The sequence below is a fragment of the Gigantopelta aegis genome, chromosome 15, assembly GCF_016097555.1.
Source record: "Gigantopelta aegis isolate Gae_Host chromosome 15, Gae_host_genome, whole genome shotgun sequence".
NCBI lineage: Eukaryota > Metazoa > Mollusca > Gastropoda > Neomphalida > Peltospiridae > Gigantopelta > Gigantopelta aegis.
In genome coordinates this window covers 37,112,636-37,122,500 of record NC_054713.1, presented here as the reverse complement: position 1 = coordinate 37,122,500, position 9,865 = coordinate 37,112,636, and the positions used below count along the sequence as shown (strand labels likewise).

The window sequence follows — 9,865 nt, the reverse complement described above, 5'->3', positions numbered from 1 at the left end:
GAACCGACTTCTTATGCAGATATTGGCGCTTACTTTCGCTCCGACTTCGCCATTAGTTAAAACTGCTACAATCCCCGATGTGCAGGTATCTCACCACTATTGATTATACATTGGTGACAGTACAAATATAAAGCCAAGCACTGACTAAATTATTAACAGTAGGTGCTATATACTACCTGACATGAAGAGAACAGCCTCTGTGACAGGATTTAAGTAAATAAAATTGATACTTCGCCACCTGCAATTTTAATTATCCACTCTCCTATGGACATGGGCTAATGGAGGGGAGGCTACTCTCGTTAAATATATGTACCACAGGCATAGCAAACAATGGTCTTGCTTGTAGCTAAGCAGATATGCATCTGTCAGTTTGATATGCCAAAATCAAGAGGCAATGTTACCCTTCCAATATTCCATAATCATACTGTCAAGTCTGTTCAGACACCAACATAATAAAATAAAGAAAAGAGGTACTCTTTTTCATGGAACTAAATTCGTCGCCTACACGTCGCTCATTGGCTGAAATAGCGGTGTGATCCCTTAAGAGGGGGTTTTGGAATGGGATAGCTAGTCAGTTTGGACACATGACATACTATGACGCATACCTAGTAGGAAAACACCAAATTTGGTCATGTCTTCTAATATGCATTAACGCAAGAGGCCATGAAGACTGGCCCGGGGGTTAGCAACACTGGGCTGAAATAATAGAAAATTAAGCTTCTCCACACCTCAAGTTCACCTGACCAAAGTTATAACATGGAGGTGACATTCCAAATGTTTGCTGTTGTATAATGGGGGGTACTGACAGCAGAACCTTATGAAATGGTCACATTAAAATTACAAGACCATACTGGGTACTGGCATATTTTAATATGTCATATGCATGAACTTTTATTAAAAATTTAATTTAAATATTGGATTTGGCAAATTCAAGTGAGCCACAAAAAGGTTATTTTTGGGACAGTATGAGAGGGAAGTATGCACACTGGCAGCTGTCAACGGGACACATGGGCAATTTCAAACTGGGAGTGAACTGAAGCCTAAAGTATCTCATGGCTGAGAGAACTGACCACAATCATAAACAAATTCAAAACAGAACACGCATCAGTTTACTGCATGAGAGTATTTATTAACATAACACACACCACAGGTTCCATTCCGCTGAAGACTGCTACATGCTAAGAGATACAAAAGTTCACAACTTTTCCTTATACTAAGAGAATATACCCACACCCAGTGTGCTAACAATGAAGCCAAGAAAAATCCAACAGAAAACCTGCACAACAAGGGTGCCTTTCAAAAGGGACACCAATGTCTGTTCAAAAGAACTATAGGTGTTACTAAAACAAAGTGTCTTAAGCCTGAAGGTGACAACATACCAGTTACCAACAGACTTAGTCAAGAAGAGTTCAACGCTGTGGTACACCATTGTGATAGACAGTCATACATCGTCAAGGATGCGGATGGAATTCCCAGTGACATTAGACTTCTCCGACCAACACGGATCTCAACTGGAGGTGGTACACAGGCAGGCGAGTTCCTGAAAGCAAAAATGGACATGAATGATTCCAAAATTATACACTGTGGTATGCTTCTGAAGATGTTTAATGACACTAATGAAGACCACAGACTAGCTTGTCCAGGGTGCACTGGCAAGTACACATGGAATCTAGACTTGTGTCAGAAATGGGGCCTCTGCACCCGTGCAGGACTGAGATGTCAAAAGTGTTCATTCACAAGTAAAAAATACAAACTGTATGAAGAGACAACACAGAATACTAGGAGGGGACCAAAATCAGCAAAGCCAAATGTCGGTGTACACGTAGGACTACAGAGCACATCTGTCGGTGTTTACCGGTTTCCGGGGAATAATGCTGTGTGCTGGAGTCACACCCCCCAGCTACCAGCGGAATGCAGAATACTGCCAACGAAGTGGGACGAGTGACAACCAGTCTCAATAAACTTGACATGTCCACACGCAGAGCAGACTTAGTACAACTGAACATTAATAGGGGATTTTCAGCTGACCATCCCATTGCCATAGAAGGAGACTGCCGGTACAACACATCCTCTTTCAAGTGGGTGCGGTTCAACACCATTTCAGCCGCTACACAAGCAACTTACACTATGGTGGAAAATGAGACTGGCAAGAAACAAATAATAGGACTTTACACAGGAAATAAACTCTGCAAGGCTCGTGAGCTTCAAGCAGCGAGAGAAAATAGACTAATACTCTGCCCCGATCATACAGGTACCTGTACAGCAAATCTCCGGCTTGACGACACAATAGGAGACGAAGAACATTCTGCAGCTCAGTGTTCAAGTGACTTCTCATCAGACGTCTCTCCACTCACGATTGGATTCTTCACGACTGATGGCGATTCCCGTGCCGTGTCCGGATTACAGTCATCCCAGAGCAAAATATCTAAAGTGAAGATAAAAAATCTGAGAGACACCCGCGTCATTTATCCCAATCACAAAGGAAGTTTACAGAAAGGGTCAAGTTCAGTGACAACATGTTCCCTGGAAACACAAAAGCGGAACGAGAAAAGGTTAAAAAAAGATTTGCTATCGACTTGAGACGGCGCTGCCACAGTGAATATACATCGGCACACAACCAACTTGCCGGCAACATGAACAAGTTAGTAAGCAAACTGTCTTACACTGCTACGAGTATACTATATTGTGTGACTGGGAAATGTGGAGCAACATGCAGAAAACATTCCTTTGTGTGCTCAGGGGTGAAAAAGGGACGATCAAACATGACATTCATGCCTACCGTACAAAGTTAAATGTCACGGTAGAGGACGAGGCACTGATTAAACAATGCATAGACATAAGACTGGGTGTAAAAGCCATTGAGAAGACTAACTGAACACAAATACTCAAAAGTGTGAGAGCGTCAACAGAGCGTACAGCAGAACAAATCCAAAAACTGTTACATACCATAGAAATTTCACCAGCCGCATACACAGTGCCGTGCATATGCTGAACAGTGGGTTTTTCAAGTTCGGTCATTCAAAGATGTACAGCTGTGGGAGCTGGGGTACGGACAAAACATCGGTCATATGCCACTTGAAGAGCATCGAGCGGATAGCCAGGAGACATTCGAGTCGTCAACGAACACAGCAATTCCAAGCCAGGAGGGCATCTCTAAGAAGAAAAAGATACAATATGTATGATAGACTTCATCGGACAATAACATATTCAAAAAACTTACTCGACCCCGAACTGAACTATAACTCTGTTGGGCAACAAACTGTGAACACTCGGTGAATTCTTTCCGATATATATATATATATATATATATGTATTTATTTTATTACCTGAACTATTATAAAATGCAATCTGGATATATACCATGGCCTGAAACATTTCTTTGGAACCATATTTCTACAGTGCTGCCTTTGATTATTGATTACATGTGGCTCTAGACTTAAGTGGTGTATATTGACACACAAACTGTGGTGACATAAGTGATAAACATCAAAAGATTTTGGTAAAGTGACTGATTTGACATGAATCATGTATCGAAGCCTGTGAACATTAATTGGCTTGTGTTTATCCTGACCTGGCAGTCTAATATTCATGACACCATATGCCATATTTTTATAATGTCTGATATATCCATTCCATAATACACAATTATTTACATTACTCTGTCTTGTGTTTCTATTAATTTTATGCAAAGTGGTGGCTATCCACAGTGCATTCATGCTATATTTGCTTAATTATTATGCTAATTAGTGCTGATTAAAATATCCACCACACTTCAAAAAACAAAAAATGTGTAGCCTAGTGTGTGCCGATGCTCTGAGAACACGAAAGCACATGGCTGGCCTACACGTCGCTCATTGGCTGAAATAGCGGTGTGATCTCTGCACCCAAACGTGCAGTCGCCAAAAGACAACGACGTCCCGATGCCATCGAGCTTCATGGCAACCCCATGGAACGTCGATGACGTAGACGGTATCTCGGAAACATATATATATTTAGCATATATTATCGTACATTTCTAATGGAATCAAAGTATGTGATATTTTGCAGATCACATATCTTAAGTATCGAAAATGACGTCATTCAAGTTCGACGTATTTGATTTAAAAAAAACAACGCATCACATATTCTTACGTTATTTAAATATCTATTAATGACAGACTGGAATTAAAGTTGTGTGTACAGTTTACAAAAGACAAACCTCCAGCTGTATTAAGTTTGAGATTACGTGATCAAAATATTATTACCCTCGTGTGTTTCGGTATCGTCAATAGCATATATTAGGATAAAAAATAATGTATTAGGCGCTCGCATAATATAATTTTGTATTCCTAATAATATGATTTTTAATGATAACGAACAACACTCTGGTAATAACCTACCCCCCCCCCTCTCTCTCTCTCTCTCTCCCCTCTCTCTCTCCTCTCTCTCCTCTCTCTCTCTCGCTCCTCTCTCTCTCTCTCTATGTATGTATGTATGTATTTATGTATGATTGTATGTATGTGTGTATGTCGTGTTTTACTCTTTCAGTGTTAACAACAACAAAAGGGAAGCGACTTCTTATGCAGATATTGGCGCTTACTTTCGCTCCGACTTCGCCATTAGTTAAAACTGCTACAATCCCCGATGTGCACCCAAACGTGCAGTCGCCAAAAGACAACGACGTCCCGATGCCATCGAGCTTCATGGCAACCCCATGGAACGTCGATGACGTAGACGGTATCTCGGAAACATATATATATTTAGCATATATTATCGTACATTTCTAATGGAATCAAAGTATGTGATATTTTGCAGATCACATATCTTAAGTATCGAAAATGACGTCATTCAAGTTCGACGTATTTGATTTAAAAAAAAAAACGCATCACATATTCTTACGTTATTTAAATATCTATTAATGACAGACTGGAATTAAAGTTGTGTGTACAGTTTACAAAAGACAAACCTCCCGCTGTATTAAGTTTGAGATTACGTGATCAAAATATTATTACCCTCGTGTGTTTCGGTATCGTCAGTAGCATATATTAGGATAAAAATAATGTATTAGGCTCGCATAATATAATTTGTATTCCTAATATATGATTTTAGTGATAACGAACAACACTCTGGTAATAACCTACCCCCCCCCTCTCTCTCTCTCTCTCTCTCTCTCTCTCTCTCTCTCTCTCTCTCTCTCTCTCTCTCTCTCTCTCTCTCTCTCTCTATGTATGTATGTATGTATGTATTTATGTATGAATGTATGTATGTGTGTATGTCGTGTTTTACTCTTTCAGTGTTAACAACAACAAAAGGGAAGCGACTTCTTATGCAGATATTGGCACCTACTTTCGCTCCGACTTCGCCATTAGTTAAAACTGCTACAATCCCCGATGTGCACCCAAACGTGCAGACACCAAAATACAACGACGTCCCAATGCCATCGAGCTTCATGGCAACCTCAAGGAACGTCGACGACGTAGACGGTATCTCGGAAACATATATATATTTAGCATATATTATCGTACATTTCTAATGGAATCAAAGTATGTGATATTTTGCTGATCACATACCTTAAGTATTAAAATGACGTGATTCAAATTGGACGTTTTTGCATTAAACAAGCAACGCATCACACATTCTTACATTATTTAAATATCCAGTAATGACAGAGTGGAATTAAAGTTGTGTGTACAGTTTACCAAAGACAAACCTCCCGCTGTATTAAGTTTCAGATTATGTGATCAAGATATTATTACCCTCGTGTGTTTCGGTATCGTCAATAGCATATATTAGGATATAGAGGCTGGCATAATATAATTTGTATTCCTAATACATGACATTACCACAGTTTGACACCCAATAGCCGATGTATTTTTCGTGCTGGGGTGTCGTTAAACATTCATTCATTCATTCCTAATACATGTATATGATATTGATGATAACGAAAAACACTTTGGTAATAACCTCTCACTCTGTGTGTCTCTCTCTGTCTGCCCCTGCGTGTGCTGTAACCTCACCGTGGTGCAGGGGTGCAACATTCTCTTTGAGAATGACCAATACAGCACAAAATTGAAGTTTTGAGTAAAATTCAGTATCCGTAAAATTCTGTGATATTTGTGTTTTTGCACAGTTCTTTACACTGTTTTTGTTTAAGTCTTGAATTTTTATATTGATGTTGATCATCACTTTATTTATTTTCATTACTTTATTTATTTTCATTACCATTGTATGACACCCAATAGCTGATGTATTATTTGTGCTGGGGTGTCGTTAAACATCCATTCAATTCAATTCAACTCTCTGTCTGTCTCTATCTCTCTGTCTCTCTGTCTGTCTGTCTGTCTCTCTCTCTCTCTCTCTCTCTCTCTCTCTCTCTCTCTCTCTCTCTCTCTCTCTCTCTCTCTCTCTCTCTCTCTCTCTCTCTCTCTCTCTCTCTCTCTCTCTCTGCATGTATGTATGTATGAATGTATGTATGTATGTCGTGTTTACTCTTTCAGTGTTAACAACAAAAGGGAACCGACTTCTTATGCAGATATTGGCGCTTACTTTCGCTCCGACTTCGCAATTAGTTAAAACTGCTACAATCCCCGATGTGCACCCAAACGTGCAGTCGCCAAAAGACAACGACGTCCCGATGCCATCGAGCTTCATGGCAACCCCATGGAACGTCGATGACGTAGACGGTATCTCGGAAACATATATATATTTAGCATATATTATCGTACATTTCTAATGGAATCAAAGTATGTGATATTTTGCAGATCACATATCTTAAGTATCGAAAATGACGTCATTCAAGTTCGACGTATTTGATTTAAAAAAAACAACGCATCACATATTCTTACGTTATTTAAATATCTATTAATGACAGACTGGAATTAAAGTTGTGTGTACAGTTTACAAAAGACAAACCTCCCGCTGTATTAAGTTTGAGATTACGTGATCAAAATATTATTACCCTCGTGTGTTTCGGTATCGTCAATAGCATATATTAGGATAAAAATAATGTATTAGGCTAGCATAATATAATTTGAATTCCTAATATATGATTTTAATGATAACGAATAACACTCTGGTAATAACCTACCTCCCTCCCCCCCCCTCCCCTCACTCTCTCTCTCTCTCTCTCTCTCTCTCTCTCTCTCTCTCTCTCTCTCTCTCTCTCTCTCTCTCTCTCTCTCTCTCTCTCTCTCTCTCTCTCTCTCTCTCTCTCTCGATCCATGTCAAGCCTTTGAACTACCTTCTTCAGTTGAAATGCTGATGGATGATTCAACTGAATATGTAAGGCATTGAGGAGACCTTCTAGAACTTGTCGAGGAACAACAATACATTCTCGTGTGGGGAATAGTGGATCAGTTCGCTTTACGACGAGGAGACCATCTTTGGCAATGGTTACCCTATTGATGTAACATTTAACATCTTTGATGTCGGTGAGCTTCTTCGAAGGGCGAGTACCTTGAATCAGGTGATAATGGGTACGCCGTAAATCCTTGCACTCTTCTTGTAGCGAGTGCCAAGTTGATCTCGTGGTGAAGGGTATCCGAGTTTTACCTGATAATATGTCATCTATGAGAATATGTCGAACAACAGAATTTTCAGTTTCTTGGATGAAAGCACATATTTGACACGATTCATTGTGACACTCTGGGGCATTTCGGCTAGCAAAGTCTGATGGGATATTTGCATTACCAGCTAGATGACGGATGGAGGCTTGAAATCTGCTGACTGTAGACAGAAAAGTTGAAACTCGAGGACTTGCTGAAAATTCGCCAGGACATAACTTTTCAAAAGCAAGGACGCAAGGTTTGTTGTCAGTGAGGATGATAGGTTTCTGGACTGGATGATGTAAGGACTGAAGTGCTTTGTGGCAGCTACAATCAACAGTGCTTCAATTTGACAAGGTAGCCATGTGACTTGACGTGGTCTTAGTTTTGCGCTGAAAAATTCTGCAACGCGAGGTTGATTGTGGCGAGTTACGTACAAGGTTGCTCCTATGCCTGGATCCTTAACAGCTCCATTTGTAACAATCCAAAGTTGGTAGTTTGGGTTTGGGAGAACGATTGCTTTGTTTGACGAGAGCATTGTCTGGGCATGAGAAAAGGCATCATGAAAGTCATTGCTCCAAACTATTTCATCTTTTGACTGGCGACCTGCTACAATATCGTCAAAAGGGGCAATGATCTTCTAACAGCCGGGTATAACGCGGGCAAGAATTTTGTGTTCTCCAATGAATGAGTGCAAACCATAGACTGTGTTGGGAGGCGAACACGACGCTAAAGTAGTGATGCGGTGAGGACTAGCCTGAATACAGCCTTGTTGCCAATTCCATCCTAGGATTGTGATTGATTGTGGAGTGATTATTGTTTTGTGTGCTGACAGTCATAAGTTGTTTCCACCACAATACAAGATATCAGCGAGTTTAGTGACGACCCCATCCGTCAATAAATCTCCCAGAACTCTACACATAAGTTCCTCTAGTGCAGTTTCTGAACCTGGCATACCCATTGCCGATCGGGTGTATACACTGATACCGCGAAACGGAGTAGCGACACCACAGTACTTCATGGAATTATTGTCAAGTGGTATTTGGTAGAAAGCGCTGGACAGATCAGTGGTGATAATATATTTCCATTGACCGATTTGTCTTAATGTTGAATCTATATCAGGTAACAGGGACGGCTAAGGTTTGGTGTAACGACCAACATCACCGAATGATGTGACCAGGCGATGGCCGCCTGATGACTTTCTGACAAGGAAGGAAGGGTTAACGTATTCAACCTTGATACCTGCAGCTTCAGGACGTTTGAATACTCCCTTGTCCTCGAGGTCATCGAACATCTATTGAAGTTCTCCGATTTGCTTTCTGGAGTACTGGGGTACTCTTCCCTTCCTCTGAGGAGGTTGTACTGGACCCATGTTAACTACTACTTGGAATGGACCACTGGTACCATTATAACATTCTATGGAAGGGTAAAATACATCATCATATTTCTGAACCAGAGCACTGAATTCCTTTCTGATTTCTGGAGAGAGAATACGGTGAGGGTCTATTTGAATTTGGTCTGAGAACTTGCCATATGACTGTGATTTGGTATATGTTCTGGGGAGATGTGATTTGTCACTGACATTGACAACTTCTGGGATGAATACTGGTCGAATTTGGCAAAAATTTTCATTTTTCCTCAGGAGTTGTGGACTGTCGGTTGTGTTTGGTATGCGAATTCTCCCCGATATACTTTGGAGGAGAGTGTGTGGAGGCCATGTTTTGGATTGAGTAGCATGAATGTTATCGGTTCGTGGTTCTACAGCATACAAATCATCTTGAAGTGCGTAGTCATTAGGCACTGGTATTTCAACATAGTCACTGGGCCACACTGGTAGTAGTGGGTAGTGGTCTGAGTACACACGCTCGGTGAATGGTGTGTTGATCCTTTGTTTCAGATATAGAGCCGTAGTGAACAAGTGTACCATCTTTAAGACTTACCTGACGCCTTGCAGGTCGAATGCCGATGTCGTTACTTTCCATAAATGGTGTACCAGCAAGTGTCTACATCTAGTTGTTCCACGATCAAGCCTTCAAAATGGAATTCCTTATCTCCCCGAGAGAAAGTGGCAGTAGTTTCTCCAATCACATTCAAGGGAGATGAGCCATCTGCTTGGTGAGCTGATTGTGAAGTTTTCTTTATGTGGAATCCCAATGCTTGTGCAGTTCATAACCTGACAATGTTTCCAGTGGCGCCGGTGTCAAGAGTTACTCGAACATTGTTATGTTTGTAAAACACATTTATTTAGGGTGACTGTCTTCGTACGCAGATATTTGCACCTACTTTGGCCCTGACTTCGCAGTTTGTTACAACTCCTATAATCCCCGATGTGCACCCAACGC

The 9,865-nt window shown here is 40.7% G+C and overlaps 1 long non-coding RNA gene across 1 annotated transcript; it reads right to left on the bottom strand.

Moving 5' to 3' along the window:
- Positions 1-1,396: 1,396 nt before the first annotated feature.
- LOC121389641 lies at positions 1,397-3,004 on the bottom strand. The gene is made up of 3 exons (XR_005960099.1): positions 2,947-3,004; positions 2,256-2,425; positions 1,397-1,540 (listed from the first exon to the last, which is right to left on the bottom strand). It is a non-coding gene; the product is annotated as an uncharacterized LOC121389641 (long non-coding RNA).
- Positions 3,005-9,865: the final 6,861 nt, after the last annotated feature.